This window comes from Meles meles, chromosome X (genome assembly GCF_922984935.1).
Source record: "Meles meles chromosome X, mMelMel3.1 paternal haplotype, whole genome shotgun sequence".
NCBI lineage: Eukaryota > Metazoa > Chordata > Mammalia > Carnivora > Mustelidae > Meles > Meles meles.
The window spans coordinates 116,892,090-116,905,828 of record NC_060087.1 but is presented as its reverse complement, the minus strand read 5'-3'; the positions used below and the strand labels follow the sequence as shown (position 1 = coordinate 116,905,828).

General features: G+C 41.4%; 1 protein-coding gene across 1 annotated transcript in view; it reads right to left on the bottom strand.

Annotated features, from left to right (window-relative positions):
• ADGRG4 (adhesion G protein-coupled receptor G4) overlaps positions 1-13,739 on the bottom strand; it is a 103,614-nt gene that overhangs the window by 67,942 nt on the left and 21,933 nt on the right. The window lies entirely within an intron of this gene.

The following is a 13,739-nucleotide window of genomic DNA, read 5'->3' as shown; positions in this document are numbered from 1 at the left end:
GATCGAGCCCCACATTGGGCTCGGTGCTGGGCGTAGAGCCTGCTTAAGATTCTCTCTCTCTCTCTCTCTCTCTCTCTCCTCTTCCCCTTCCCAACCCCGCTTGTATACTTGCTTTCTCTCTCTCTCTCTTTCTCAAAAAAAAAAAAAAAAAGAATTTTGTATACAGGATGGGTAGGAACAGGAAGACAGTGAAAGCCAGGCAACTTTTAAGGAGGCTGGTAGAGTCATCCTCCTCACTTCATTCCCACCAACTCTGGGCCAGCACAACTCTCCATTACCTCCATACCTGCATTTGAGCAGTCAAGTACTGCTGGACATGGTCACACAAGGGGATGAACTAGTATTTCTATCAATTCATCATCACCAAACCCAAATAAGCCTTTCACACTGCCCAGTCTACTTTTCTCTGGTCAATTTTGCTACTACTCTGTGCAGTAACTATTTAAAACCTTCCTCACTGGGGTGCCTGGGTGGCACAGTCGGTTAAGCATCTGCCTTCGGCTCAGGTCAAGTTCCCAGGGTCTTGGGATCGAGTCCTGCATTGGGCTCCCGGCTCAGTGGAGAGCTTGCTTCTCCCTCTCCCTCTGCCCCTTCCCCTGCTTGTGCTCTCTCTCTCTCTTTCATCAAATAAATAAATAAAATCTTAAAAAATAAATAAGTAAAATAAAACTTTCCTCATTATCAAACTCTGCCCCCACAAGTTTATTAAGTACCTGTGCCCCTTACTTCATATAAAAACATAACTGAAGTGATCAGAAACTCAGCACCACCTCAGTTAGCCCTCATCAGCAGTTATCTCTCCTTTCCCTAAGGAGCCTTTCCTTCCTGATTGAAAATATCTTCCATTCTCTTACAACACAAAAATAAAAGCCCCACATCTCTCTGCAGGTCTCCCTCCTCCCCATCACATCACTTTAAGAAAGGTTATCTATCCTGACTCTCTCCACCCCCCTCAGCCCCATTCTTTAGCCCACACTAGTCTGGGTTTTGTCATCATTCCATTGCGCGGCACCCACTAAGGCCACCAATGGCCTCCCTGAGAACACATACTTCTCAAGTCTTCATCTTACTTGAACTCTCAATAGCTTTTGACAATGGTGACCACTCTGACCTTCTTAAAATGCTCTTTTCATTGATTTCCATGACATAAAATGCTCTTGGGCTTTCTCCTAATCCTACAGGCACTCCTATTCTATGTCCTTTGCAGATCCATCCTATTTAACCCAGTCATTAAATATTAGAGTTCTTCAAGCCTTGGTCCCAGTATCTCTTCTCTCCTTACCCTGTGACTCCTCCACACACCTCCATATTCGAGTTTACACCTGTACACAAATGAAAGTCAACGTTATATCTCTAGACCAGATCTCTATTCTGAGCTCCACAGCGGCTTACTTGACATCTCTTGGATAGCTCAGTAACCCTCAAACTCTATCATATGCCCCAATTTGAACTCATTGTCTTCTCTTCAAACTGGGTCTTCTCAGTACTCTCTCAGTGAATGGCATCATCATACATTCAATTATGCAAGCCAAAACCCTCTCCCTTGGTCTCCTTCCATTTCTGTCTCACCTGCCATAGACAACCCATAATTTTGCCCTATGACTCTTATCTCCTAAATAGCTCTTGACTCTGTTTCTCTCCATCTTGATCACTTACCACCCTCATCAGTCTCTTCACCTAAACTCTGCAATAGTCTCTCAACTGAACCCTCTGCCTTTACTCTTGGCCCCCCTCCAATCTGTTCCATAGTTCTATCAGGACGATCTTTTTGAAATACTAATTTGATCATGTCTCTCTCACATATACATACACACTCACACACAAACTTAGTTCCCTTTAGTGGCCTTCCATTACTCCTAGGATTAAAAAAAAAAGTGTGTTTCTTAATAGAGCTTATAAAGCTATGCACAGTTTGGTCCCTACCCCCCCCTGTCCGGCCTCACTCTGTGTGAGAAGCTTTCTCCCTTGTTTCTTGGACTCCAGCCCACCAGTCTCATTTTAATCCTCCAATACTTGGCATTCTCTTTCCCACCACAAGACCGCTACCTATCCTGTTACCTGTACTGGGAGTCTGCTTCCCATCCCTCTTGATCTGACTAACTTCTCATCCGTCAGAGCTCAGCTCATGCATTGCTTCCTCAAGGAGGCTGCTACCTTCCTTAGCTTCCATGACTAGGTCAAACCAATCTATTCTAGGCTCTTGGGACACCCCACACCTCTTCTTCAGAGTAGTTGTTGCTGCTGAAGGTTTATATCAGTGCGTGCTTATTCCTGTCTGTCCTCTTCACTACACCGTATGCACAGGGCCTGGCACATGGGAGATGTCCAGTGAAATCTGCAGGCTGACAGAATAAGGGGATGATGAGGACTTGGAATGAAATAAGAGTAGTGTGGGGGATTCCTAAAGGAAGAAGCAACAGGTATGGTAACAAAGAAGCTTATAAGATGAAGACGACAAAGAAATCTCAGAGGATGCAGATTTTGCTTTTGGGCAACTTGGAGAATGTTGATAATTATAGGAAATAGGGAAATTGGGAAGGTGGCCTCTCTCCGAAGAAAAATATGCACTTCTGACATGGATAAGTGGAACTTAGGGTGATGGAACATCCAAGCGAAAATGGCACACAGTAAAATTCAAGACTGAGTCATAATTTTTCTCCGGTTCAGATCACCCAGAATGAAATCATGCATATTTACCATTGGGAAATTAGCATTTTGAATTTATCCACCTGGGAAGCATATTACTTATGATGTAGAAATAATTATGGTGGTAGACAATCTACTAACTTGTTTCACTGTCTTGAGCATTCAAATTACTTTTAATTTGCATAGATAGAAATTCTGAGATGTGTGTAGGATGTTCTTTAGGATTTTGTGGTCATTAGGAAGTGGGATGAATGACACTTAGAAGCCTGCAACTGAATGTGCAAACAAAGTTGACAAAAGTCACACACGTATAAAGGCACAACACACACATGCAAAGGGAACAGTCAGAGTTAGTAGAAGAAGTACTCTCCCACTTAATTTTACAACATCATTTCAATGATCAGAGGTCCATATTCTGTTAGGCTTTACCAAGAAACTGCTATCCTTCTTTGTTTTTTTTTTAAAGATTTTATTTATTTATTTGACAGAGAGAGATCACAAGCAGGCAGAGAGGCAGGCAGAGAGAGAGAGAGAGAGAGAGAGGGAAGCAGGCTCCCCGCTGAGCAGAGAGCCCGATGCGGGACTCGATCCCAGGCCCCTGAGACCATGACCTGAGCGGAAGGCAGTGGCTTAAACCACTGAGCCACCCAGGCGCCCGAAATTGCTATCCTTCTGCAGCACAACATTTATGTCAAGACTTCTGCCTTCAAATGTGTCCATAACTACAAGTCGAGGGAGAATAGTCAGGATTTTGGTTTCCATTTTTGCAGAAGGCTTTACCACTTGCAAACTTTTTAAAGGGTCACTTATACCACACTTGAGGACTGTGGCATCCCAGCTCCTGAATCACTCTCCAAGAATACACTAATTCTTGCTCTTTTACAAGTGATTCATGATGGAGCTGCACTCACTTTTTAGGAAAACAATAAAATATTGAATACCACAGAAGTCCATCTTCTTTGATACAATATTCAAAGAGCACTGTTCCAGGAGTCTTAATGAGTAATGAGAAACTCAGAACACAGAGGTTGGGAGTTAGATATGATATTTGTACGTAAAGATGGCTGAGCTGTAGATACTAATTGTAAGTAATTGTAAATGTTTCCAGTAAGCATTTGAAAAAGACGCATAAAACTTAGGAAAGGAGGGGGCTGCCTGGCTGGCTCAGTCAGTGGAGCGTGGGATTCCTCATCTCAGGGTTGTGAGTTTGAGCCCTACATTGGGTGTAGAGATTATTTTTTAAAAATCTTAAGGGACCCCTAGGTGGCTCAGTTCATTAAGCATCCAACCCTTGGTTTCAGCTCAGGTCATGATCTCAGGGTCATGAGAGTCAGCCTCTCATCAGGCTCTGCACTCAGCAAGAAGTCTGCTTGAGATTCTCTCCTTCTCCCTCTCCCTCCCCTGGTCCTCTCCTTTCTCTCTCTCTCTCTGTCAAATAAATAAATAAATAAAATCATTTAAAAAATGACATCTTTTTTTTATTTATTTGACAGAGAGGGAAAGAGAGAGATCACAAGGAGGCAGAGAGGCAGGCAGAAAGAGAGGGGGAAGCAGGCTCCCGAGCAGGGAGCCCGATGTGGGGCTTGATCCCAGGACCCTGAGATCATGACCTGACCCGAAGGCAAAGGCTTAACCCCCTGAGCCATCCTGGTGCCCCCAAAAATAAAATCTTAAAAAATACTTAGAAAAGAAAAAACAAATGAGTTGAACAAAATTGCCAAGCAGGTAACATTTTAAGTACCAGGTATCTCTTAGAAAATAGTGCAATTTACATTTCCTCACTTGAACCCAAAGCCTGGATTTCTATTTCAGCAACCCTCCCATTGAATCTTTCAGGTGAAAGGTTTTCTCCAGAAGGATTAGTGTACCAAATTTCTCTTCTAATGTCTTTTATTTTTAAGATTTTGTTTATGACAGAGAGATAGAGAGCACAAGTAAGCAGAGCAGCAGGCAGAGGGAGAGGGAGAAGCAGGCTCTCTGCTGAGCAAGAAGCCGAAGCGGAGCTCAATCCCAGGAAGGACCCTGGAATCATGACCTGAGCTGAAGGCAGAGGCTTAACCCACTGAGCCACCCAGGCGCCCCTCCTCTAATGTCTTTATTCACAAAGACTCCAGTCTTCCTTAATTAAAATCACAGAACCATAGAACTAACTCTTGGCGATTGTGTTCAATCCCTTCATTTAGAGACTAGGCCCAGAGAGGTACAGTGCTGACAGGATGAGATTTCCACAGATGAAACACGTAGAGAAGTAAGACATTGTGTGCCAGAGTTTTAATTATCTAGTAGCCATAAGTGCATGCTCTCAATTTATACAGTACCACCACAAACCTAGGAGAAAGAAGAGACTCTACCTAAAAAAAAAAAAAAAGACAAATTTAGATAATAAAAGCCAAGTTCTGCAAGTGCTGAACAGCTCAAGAATAAGCAATCACCCAACACTACATGACATAAAACATAGAGGAGAGTATCACTGTGCTAAACTAAAACGTAAAGATTTCCTTGCAAACCTGGGCATCGAAACCCAATGGGGATCCTAAATTACAGCCATGCCCCGAGACAACATCTGCCTTGAAGAGTCATCCATATCCCAGATAAAGTCAATCCAATCAAATGTCTATACTTTTTAACCAAGACTTATAGGAATTAAAGATTCTTTCAAACCCCAAGTCTGGCAATTAATTAAGATGGGTTAGGAAATACATTCAAATGATACGGAAAAAGCATTTGACAAAATCCAATGTACCTTCATGATAAAACCCCTTGGCGAGTTGGAAACCGAGGGTATTTATGTCAATTTGATAAAGAACATCACCAAGAAACCTGCGTTTAACATCAACCGGGGGGCCCTGGGTGGCTCGATCAGCTGGGCTGATTCTTGATTTTGGCTCAGATCACGATCTCAGGGGCGGGGGACTGAGCCCTATGTCAGGCTCTGAACTCAGTGGGGAATCTGCTTGAGATGCTCTCACTCCCTCTCCCTCTGCCCCTCCCCTCACTGTGCACATGGTCTCTCCCCGCCCCCCCCATCAAATAAATAAATAAATAAATAAATAAATAAATCTTTTTAAAAAACCCATAATTGTGAAAGACTGAATGTCTTCCCTCCAAGACAGGAAGCAAAGCAAGAATGTTCACTCTAACCACTTTTAGTCAACACAGTACTGGAAGTCAGAGGCATTCCAGTGAGGAAAGGAAAAGAAATAAAGACAGTGCAGTGGCCCTGGGCTGGTTCAGTCAGTACAGCATGCAACTCTTGATTTGGGGATTGTGAGTTTGAGTCCCATATTGAGGGCAGAGTTTACTTAATAAAAAATTTTTAAAAAAATTTTTAAGCATTGCAGATTACATGATTGTCCCTGTAGAAAATCCCAAGTAATCTTAAAAAAAAAAAGGAAAAACCTCCTGAAACTTAGAAGTGAGTTCAGTGAGGTCAGAGCATACAAAATTAGCACTAAACAAAGAGTTCTTTGGCTTGATACCAAAAGAAAAATTGATAAATTCGACTTCACCAAAACTAAAAGCTTTCGCTCCATGAAAGCCCATGTGAAAAGGCTTTTTAAGAACAATCTGTAAACTAGGAGAAAATATTTGCAAAACATATATCCAACTAAGGACTAGAATATATAAAGACCTCTCAAGACTCAACAGTAAAACGAATGTAAATTTAAAAAACGTAGGTGGGGCACCTGGGTGGTTCAGTAGGTTAAGTATCTGCCTTCGGCTCAGGTCATGATCCTGAGTCCTGGGATCGAGCCCCACAACAGCCTCCCTGCTAAGTGGGGAGTCTGCTTCTCTCTCTGCTCCCTGCTTGTGCTCTCTCTCTCTAATAAATAAATAAAATCTTTTTTAAATGGGCAAAAGACATGAATAGTTCACTGAAGAGGGTGTACAAATGACAAATAATCATAGAAAACCATGTTCAATGTCATTAGGCACCAGGGAAATGCCAATGAAAACCATAATGAAACCGCACTATACACTTACAAGAATGGCTAAAACAAAAAGTAATGGCAACACCAAATGCTGGCAAGGATGGGAGAAACTGGATCACTCATCCATCGCTGGTGGAAATATAAGAAGGTACAGCCACTTTGGAAAACAGCCTGAAAATTTTGTGCAAAACTAAGTGGGTCGGGTGCCTGGGTGGCTCAAGTCGGTTAAGCGTCTGCCTTCAGCTCAGGTCACGGTCCCAGAGTCCTGGGATCAAGCCCCGAATTGAGCTCCCTGCTCAGCGGGGAGCCTGCTTCTCCCTCTCCAACTCCCCCTGCTTGTGTTCCCTCTCTCGGTGTGTCTCTCTCTGTCAAATAAATAAAATCTTCAGAAATATAAAAAATAAAGTTAAAAAAAATAAAAATAAACGGGCAACTACCATACAGCTCAGCAATGGCACTCCTGGGCATTTATCCTGGAGAAAAGAAAATTTGTGTTTACACAAAAACCTGTACACAGAGATTCATAACAGGGTGTGGGTGTTTTTAGGGGGAGGGAGTGGCTATCGCCAAAAATTGGAATCAGTCCAAATGTCTTTCATCAGGTGAACGTTTAAACACACTGTGGTACATCCATACCATGGAACCTTGCTCCACAATGGAAAAGGACAAACTATGGGTACATATAAGCTGGGCAGATCTCAAGGGGGGAATGATGCTGAGTGAAAAAAATTCAATGCCAAAAGGTTACATACCATCTGATTTTATTTACTAACATTTTGGAAATGACAGACTCCTACAAATGGCAGACAGATTAGTGGTTGTCAAGGGTTAGCGATGTGGAGAGCCGAGGGAGGTGGAGAGAAAGGACAGGAGGGAGGTGGGCGTGTTCATGAAGGGCAACGAGGGGGATTCCTGAGATACTGAAAGTGTCCACTACCTTGACTATGTTGGTAGATGCACAAATCGACACAGGTGATAGAATTATATAGAACTTAATGCACACACACAGAGAAATGAGTCCAAGTAGAACTAGGGGAATCTGAGTAAGATTGGTGAATTTGTATCAACATCAATCTTCTGGTCATTATCTCAACAACTTTGTGAGATGTTAGTCTTGGGGGAAACTGCGCAAATTATACAAGGGATCTCCAGCCACATGTGAATCTATAATTCTCACAATTAAAAAAAGGCAAATGCAAAAACCTACATCATGCACGTAGCTGAGTGATAACCGAATGTCCATCCCTACTGGACGGACCACAGAAACCATGGAGTCAGGCCTCCATCCTGGAAGGGCTTGCAAACGTGTTGTGCCACATTCATTCTGTTCCCGTTTGTGAACAAGTGATCATTTGCACAAATGATTTGCATGAGCTTTGCTATCTCTGTAGTTTAAAGTGGGGATAATCCATGCTAATTCACAGCGGCCTGTGGGCTTAATTGCCATTTGCTCCTTCACTCTAGACAAAATTGTATTATTGTAATCATTGGGAGCGGGAGAACAGAGGTATAGAGTGGCTGAATATTTATGAGGCATTTTGTTGCAGATGTACCTGCCAAGAGAATATTAAGTAGAACATTTGCTAAGGTACCAAATTCTGCCTGTGATTTGGGTATATCACCTCATATTAAATCTTTGTGTTTTTCTAGCCTACATATTGCATCTGGTTTTTTTCTTTCAATCACGAGTGTGTTTATTAGATTTGTGAGATAATACTGACCAGGAACCGCCACAGACAGATCTGCCTGTGAGGTAGGAAAAATATGAAATGAGTATCTTTAAGATGATGAGAAAAAAATACATATATATATACACATATATATATACACACACATATATGTATGCTTATATGTATATATATATGCGTGTGTGTGTATATTTTTTTTTTTTCAAAATGGTGTCTGTATTCAGTTTCCAGGCAAGGACATGAAAAATGAATTCTGAGATAGGGAGAGAAACAGGCTAGAGCTTCCATCTCTGAATCTATAGGAGAATGTCACTCTGTGCATGGGAATACAAATAAGAAGGTTCAAGCAAACTACAAACAGCTCCTGCTTATCTTTCACGATAAAAACAAGGATAGCGCAGAGAATTGATACACAAGGGCCAAACCAAATTGCCTTTTAGCTAGTAGAGCCCATGACCATGGAACCTTTCCTATCAGAGCTGACAATTGCTTAGAGGGCTTCCTAGTGGGCTAAACAAAGCTCTTAGAAAGTGCATAAACTATATAATCAATTTCTGCATATTCGAAGAATGGTTAGTTTATAAAGTGATTCAAAGCCACTGGAACATGAGATCAATTAATACCTATTAGCAAATCAATACCTCCACAGATACAGGGACCCCGGATTTTGATACAGTGCAGATTTCCCGGGATGGACCCAGCTCGTGTTATTTCATTCTTTCCAAAGGTGATTTCTCCAAACATATCTAGGAGTCATTTCATCTGCATGTCTTTAGGAAGACTCTGTGTCTTCATACATCCTCAAGTCTGAACAAATTCTTCGTTGGGCCAGGTGTCTGGGTTAACATGAGGCAATTATGCTAAACATACTTGGAGAGAAATTTGAGTTTGTGATCTGTCCCTAATGGTCACTTCAAGAATTTCCTGTCACCATCCATTCCTTTTCAAAATACGGCAGACTTTTGTCACAGCTAAAACCTGGAAACAACTTAAAAGTCCCTCAAAGGGAGCTCGATGAATAAATTATAGGAGATCCCTACTCTGTCATACTAATCAGCATCCCCCCCGCAATAAGCAGGCAGCTCTATATTCTATATTTTCTGATATGGGAGTGCCTCCAAAATATATAATTAAATGGATACAAAAGATGAAGACTATGAACATATAATGATGATCCTAACTTTGAAAAAGAAAAACAAAGACTATATTCACGTAAACCCAAGTTTTCAGTTGTTCCTGCAGAGATAAGTAAGAAATTGTTAAAAATCGTCACTTTTAAGGAGAGGACTTAGGGTAAGAACAATATTGATGAGAAAGGAGGCTTTTACTTTTAATTTCTATCTTTGTGCACTGTTCAATTTTTACCCGCCTATCTATTACTTTTACTTTAAAAAATAAATCCATTTTAATGAATAGTTAAAGTAATAAACTAGTAAAAATCATGACAATTTAAATTGTAAAACTTCTATCTTTTGCCTTGCAAGTCTACTCTTGCAAACATGTCCTATGAAAGAGCAAACCCACATATACCAAGATGTATGTACAAGGATATTTGTCACAGCATTATTTAAAACTATTTAAAAAAAAACCTATAAAAAACCTATTTAAAAAAACACCAACTTTAATGCCTGTCAGTGGTGAGTTAAAGAAATCATAGCACATCTGTAAAATGGGTATATGCAGCACTAAACATGCACGAGGTTGATCTAAATGTACTGATGTGTCCATGATAATATTAAGTTATAAAAATACATCAACTGTAAAACATTCTGTATGTATGCATATATTATTTTGTTTTTTTTAAAATCTTGTATATTGGCTTTTTTAAAAAAAAAGATTTTATTTATTTATTTGACAGACAGAGATCACAAGTAGGTAGAGAGGCAGGCGGGATGGGGGAAGCAGGCTCCCTGCTGAGCAGAAAGCTTGATGTGGGGCTCAATCCCAGGACCCTGGGATCATGACCTGAGCTGAAGGCAGAGGTTTTAACCCACTGAGCCACCCAGGTGCCCCTTATTTTGGTTTTTTTAGGACTATACACACAAGTGAACACTCGTTATAAAGCCATTTAAAAAAATCTAAAAGAACAGACACCTCTGTGGAGAGGTTTTACTTCATAGTTCATGCACTTTGTATTGTTTGAGTTTATAATAAACTCCATATAATAAACAACTATAATGTATTGCACTCGTGATTTTTTTTTTAAGATTTTGTTTTTTGGGGGCGCCTGGGTGGCTCAGTGGACTAAGCCTCTGCCTTCAGCTCAGGTCATGATCTCAGAGTCCTGGGATCCAGCCCCGCATTGGCTCTCTGCTCAGCAGGGAGCCTGCTTTCCCCCCTTTCTCTGCCTGTCTCTGCCTACTTGTGATCTCTCTCTCTGTGTGTGTCAAATAAATAAAGAAAATCTTAAAAAAAAATTGTTTTTTGGGGGCACCCAGGTGGCTCAGTCGGCTACGAGTCTGACTTTGGCTTAGGTCATGATCTCAGGGTCCTGGAATTGAGACCCTTCATTAAGATCCCCACACAGCATGGGGGGGGGTCACTTGTCCTTCTCTTGGTCCCTCTGGCCCTTCCCCCACTCATGAGTGCACACTCTTTCTCTCTCTTTCAAACAAATAAATAAAATGTTTTTTAAAAAGATATTTTTCGGGGCACCTGGGTAGCCAGTGGGTTAAGCCTCTGCCTTCGGCTCAGGTCATGATCTCAGGGTCCTGGGATCCAGCCCCGCATCGGGCTCTCTGATCAGCAGGGATCCTGCTTCTCCCTCTCCCTCTGCCTGCCTCTCTGCCTACTTGTGATCTCTGTCTGTGTATCAAATAAATAAATAAAATCTTTAAAATAAAATAAAAAGATATTTTTCTTTTAAGTAGACTCCACGCCCAGCGTGAGGATTGAACTCACGACCCTGAGATCAAGAGTGACATGCCCCCCGACTGAGCTAGCCAGGCGTCCCTAAAGGTTTTGTTTTTAAGTCATCTCTACACCCAATGTGTGTACTGAACTTACAACCCTGAGTTCAAGAGTCCCATGCCCCACCAACTGAGCCAGCCAAGTTGCCCCCTCCATTTGTAACTTGTAAAAATAAAGAAAAGATGCTTAAAAACACCTCCATAACTAAATCGCTAATGACTGGCAACTTTGCTGTTGTTATTATTTATTACTGTGTTGTTTAAATATTCCTGAGGCATCGCCAACTCTTGTGAATACTTGTTTATTAAATCCAGGTAGGGTTCATGGTTTTCAGCAAATGTTCCCCCAAAGCCTTGTTCTCATGAATATATAAATATATACATATATAATTTATGGGTAAATAGATTTATTGAGATTTGTAACCTAGCAATGTGCTCATTAAAATTTATTCCTTAAAGGTCATAATCCTTCTATAGACCATAAATACCAATTTATTAGGCAAAAGCTGAGCTAGCCGTGTTGTAATCACTCGTATTTATTCATGTAAGTGCCCCCTCTCCCCCAGAAGTCACGCGGCCAGGGCAAAGGTAGAAGAAATTGTGTGGTGTTACAGCTCCTTCAGTGGTGAGCAGGCCGAGGTGAAAAGAGCACAACCTTTGCAACCGGACAACTTTTTGCTCAAATCCCAGCCCCACTGTTTATTTAATAGGTGCCATTAAGCAGTTTTTCTTAACCTCTTTGAGTCTCTCTTTCCTCATCTATAAAATGCCTGGCACTCGGAAAGAACTTCGTAAAAAGTAGCAATTACCATGTTATTTTTGAATAGGAGGGAAACTATAGACTCTGTCCTCGGAAAGAGGAATCCATCTTGCCTTTTTAGTACACTTTCAAGCCGTTCAAGGGCTCTGCCCAACTATCGAGGTCATTCTGGACCTCAGGTTAGAAAGCCCTGGTCTAAGGTTTAGAAAGAACATCTGAAGACGCATGAAAAGTAAAAATAATATTTTCTACTCCTTTTCCGGGTTGTCATTTTAGGTTGTGCTTTCTTTTCCTTTTTGTTGTGCTGGAGTATTGGTGTATTATGCCTACCGGAACCCAATCAGACCAAGAGGATAGGATGGTCGTTAAAGAGGGTACAAAAGACCAAAGTAAATGAGGGCTGTCTTGCACTTTAACAACATCAGCTAGATTTCGTGATTTGCCAGCAAAGTGGTAGCAAAGTGGCAATTCACTGGCCAGATTAGGTTTTCAAAGACCGCTGCTAAGCATAAGGATTTAATAGAGCTATACTTCCGGTTCTTTAGATCAAAGATTAAGTAACTTTAAACTGCTCTGGGTGAGCTGTTCAGGCTTAACCTACTAGTCCCTAGCTCCATTTTGTAATCAGAGCCAGCTAGCACTGCTCTCTTTTATTTTCAAGGCTTCAGAAAAGAGAAAAACCAAATGTCTCCAGGTAGTCACTCAAAGGAATAGCTTTCCTGTTTCTTTGCTTTAGTCTCATCTCAAAGAAACCCAGAAGCCCCCTGGAATGTGCCTCTGCCATTAATTCAAACTGCTGGTGAAAATACATCCCCGAAGTCTGTGAGAACTTATTAGACGTGGATCTAACCCCCATTCTCTGGATACCACCCCCAATCCCTAAGAATCGTGAATAAAACCTAAGAATGAGTACGCATTTCAGGAAATGTGGGGGGAAAAAAAATCTCATCTTGATCCTGTTATCACTGACTTTACCCACACTCAGGACCGCTGCAGCCGAGGTAGGAAAAGATTGGATTTGAGGGGAGAACAGGGTTGGACAGAGAAAACCAATCGTATATTCTCTCGTCGAAATCAGAAAGAAGGAGAAAAATGTATGTGTCATTCCAAGCAGCCGTTCCAAGAACAGAGTTCCAAGAACTCCATCCCACAAAGTTCCTAACATAATCATTGCTCATGAAAGAAAAATGAATTGGTTTATAAATCCCATTCCTTGCTAAAAGGAATCAGGACTCTTTGGTAAAAATGGTTGATTCTTGGGCTGAGCAGAGAAAGTACAAGATGAGCCTATAACATCTTGTGCTAAAAGTAAAGAAGTATTCAAAAAATGATGGGAATGTGTCGAAAGGACAAAAGAGCCAGATGGAAGGACTCCCACTGGCCCAAACTGGGCCAATTTGAACATCAAAATAAATAATAGCAACAGATTGCAACCCATTGAATAAGGTAAGAATCCATGAGTTCATGCTGGTACAGACACATAACAACTGAAGGAATATCAAAGTAAATGTGGAAGAAGAAAACCCTCTTGCTTGCAATAGAATACTATCTAATAAATGTTGAAAAATGACAGAGTTTTAAAAATCAATGTTTTGTGACTATTGTATAAGCCATTGAGGCAAGCATCTTCGATAGATGTAAAACTACTGGGTGAAAGTTTGTTAACAGGGGCGCCTGGGTGGCTCAGTTGCTTGCGCATCTGCCTTCCATTCTGATCATGATCCCAGATTCCTGGGATCGAGTCCCCCATTGGGCTCCTTGCTCAGTGGGGAGCCTGCTTCTCCCTTTGCCTTCTGTTCCCCAT